We start from the raw sequence: 3,086 nt of genomic DNA, 5'->3' as shown, positions 1-3,086 counted from the left end.
CTCAAGATACTGTGGACGAAGAGTTTCCTTTTTCCTTTCTTTAACTTTACCATTCAGGGTTGATTACAGGGTTGCACTGTAATGTTGCATTTTGTTAGCAGACATTTCCTTATGTTTTTATTTGACGTAAAACTGTGATTTTTTTTTTCTCTCTCATATTTCTTTTGCTGGCCAGACTGCATCCCAGCTTGTTTAGGCTCTGTATTCTGTAGTGTTGATGCACGCTGCTCTCTCATGTAGGGAGATGATAATGGCAAACTTCAACTGGCACATTCCACATCTACAGCAGTTTGCTCCTTTAGAGGTTGTACAAACTTCAAGCAGAGAGGTTTGAAATGCATTGTGGTGAGAGGATCATGTACACCAGCTGGCCTCACCAGTTAGTCATTGATCGTCTCATCACAATGCAGTGTTTTACTAGGAAACCTTTGGTCCTGCAATACATATTTTACCTTGAGACACGGCACAGCTCACTATGGCAGTGGCACTCCCCGATCACTACAGCCTCTGGTCACAGCTGTTGTGCAGGTGTGTGTGTGTGTGTGTGTGTGTGTCATTTGTAAAATGGAAGTGGTTATAATGAGTTGGTCACTCACACACAGCTGGTCTCAGTGGATATTACATAAGGATTGTGGGCAGCAAATTAAAGATGTGGCATCATTTTCTTAGGCTCTTTGATAACTCATAGAAGGTTGCAGGCAAACATGGCTTACTGTTTGAAATCCGTTTGTAGCCTAACCATAGCATTTAGCTTCAACCGTGAACATCAAGAGTCTTCCTGCTGTTTGTTGCAAAACATTAAACATTTGCTAGTGTCTTAGTATGTGTGTGCACTTATAAAATTCACATTTGTAAACTTTGTAATCACAGTTGTTTCCCTGTAATCTTACACAGTCCTAATATTACTTGTGACATTCTATGTTTCTCAGGAAACTGAATGATCTGTTGAGTCTTTTTTGAAAGAGAAAGTCCAGAATATATAACACTTAGGTCACTAATGGTTTGATGTAACAAAAAAACCCAACTCATTGACCAGGAAAATGTTTGGTCAGGAGCATCCCTAATGATAACCGTTTAAGCACAGTTAAATCATCCAGCCGTCCAGCGGAGAAGATCGAGTGCAAGCCAACAGGACAGTCTGCTTCTCACACCACACAGGAAACACACACATCTATTTTGGCCCAAACAGTCCTACTTGCCAGATTTGACCTGGAACATGAAAGTCAAATGGTCAGAGTACGACTATCAGGGAGCAATCCAAGTACTAGGAGCTCCTGGAGGTTTGCTGCACAAAGAAAAGAGAACTGTCAGAAATTTTGATTGCACCTGGTACATATCGAAAATTCTCATTGTCGTCTCATATGCAGCAGTCTCACACCATGTGTGCACCTTGGCCTTTAAGCAACACAAAAGGGAAACATCCCAAATAAGAAAACCTACCTCTGTGGAAGAGAGAGCAGCGGGTATCAGAGCTGTGTTAACTGTTGATTGGCTGGTAAGACAGCTGATTCACATGAAAACAAGTCTTGCAAGCTGCCAGGCAGCATAGAGTGGGTTTGCTTGCCGTCTGAAGACACTGAATTCTGCTGTGTTTAGGTTGTTCAAAGTGAACATACATTTACTGGTTTGGGGGTTGTGCTTAATTATCTGTAATTCCTCACTAAGAACAAAGCCTTATGTTTGTATTTCAGTCAGACATTCCTGTGAACTGCAAGAAGCTTGTGGTCTTCAGGGGGACTGACTGCTGCTATTTATCGCAGGAATCGATCACTGTGAAAGCCAGACAGTTTGGGGAATACCAAAATGAGAGCAAGGTACAAAAATCAACTTCAGCCTGACTAGTAATCCTCTGACTCGTGTTCCTGCCTGTAGAATGATAGAAATCAGCCTACAAAGCAGGTGTCTGCTGAACCCTTTGATAATTTTAACTTTCAAAGAGAAAACCACAACGAGGAAATGGAATGCTGTGAAAATGACCGACGCATGCAAATGATCACTCCTGGTTTTGGATGTTGCATCAGTTGTATTTGAATAATTTATTTTTTGTTGCCTGCAAGTGGACAAAAAAAATGAAGCTATATGACACTAAGATCAGATTTAAACAAAACAAACTAACACTTTGAAGTAAATGCTGAATCTTTTCAGGATTGTGTTTGGGGAATATTTGCATAGCAACTTGTAATGATGATTTGGTGCACTGCTGTAATTTGTCAGTTGGATATTCGTGTTTTCCGATCATAGCTAATGTTGGACTTTTGAGTAAAAAGTCCTCAATCATCTCCAGTGTATTTCCTTTAGTTTCTCTTCTAAAAGGAAATGAAGATCCTCTTAGGACCCGATTCTTCTTTTGATACTGACATTTTTACACATTTGTCCAATCTAAATGTTGAAAGATTTACACCGTTTCTGAAAATGGTTTGTACAGTAATCCTCTGTAATGGTATACTTCAGTACTCGGTACATATTAGGCCTTTCATAAGGCTGGCTAGTTTTTATTGATTTTATTATGCAAATGAAAGACAGCTAGTAGAATCGTATATTGATCATGGTGTGTAAAACAATGAAATAAGCCTTAAATATGCTGTGAAATGGATACATCATACATGTAGTGGTTGCAAGAAGCAGCACAATGGATGTTTCATTGGTTATAGTGGAATAAAGGACATGTGGAATTGTGTTTCTGATCTTTTCTTTGTCTCACCACCATGTTAGGGTGATGAAATACCAATATTGTAGTAATACAACCATATTTCTGAGTACTTTGGAAACTGTGAACAACGTGACAGAATGTGGTTTTCAGAAGTATTTTGATCCATGCCATGACTTCCATTCCACAATCTGCAGTGAACATAACAGCCATTCAGTAGTGGTTTTCTCTTTTCTACAGAAAGTGTCATTGATAAAATCTCCTAATATTTTGCTTTCCTATTGATAAACTGTATTCATACATTTTAGCTGTATCCCTAGTTGAACTTTTCCTCATCTACAAGAGAGACCTTCTCCCAGTTATTGGGTAATTCTTTTTGTTTGTTTGGTATTTTATTTTTTTCCTGGCATCGCAAAACAATTTCAGCCTTAAATTCCAA

The 3,086-nt window shown here is 39.0% G+C and overlaps 1 protein-coding gene across 1 annotated transcript in view; it reads left to right on the top strand.

Moving 5' to 3' along the window:
* abhd17c (abhydrolase domain containing 17C, depalmitoylase) overlaps positions 1–2,677 on the top strand; it is a 32,956-nt gene extending 30,279 nt beyond the window's left edge. The window contains exon 3 of the mRNA XM_085409467.1: positions 1–2,677. This exon is cut by the window's left edge and continues 657 nt beyond it. The gene's annotated coding sequence lies outside the window, so the exon portion shown is untranslated.
* Positions 2,678–3,086: the final 409 nt, after the last annotated feature.

This window comes from Rhamphochromis longiceps, linkage group LG1 (genome assembly GCF_057381845.1).
Source record: "Rhamphochromis longiceps isolate RC_006_pf linkage group LG1, R_longiceps_female_GT1.1, whole genome shotgun sequence".
NCBI classification, from domain to species: domain Eukaryota; kingdom Metazoa; phylum Chordata; class Actinopteri; order Cichliformes; family Cichlidae; genus Rhamphochromis; species Rhamphochromis longiceps.
Note: the sequence above shows the minus strand (reverse complement) of the source record. Positions and strands in the feature narration are given on the sequence as shown.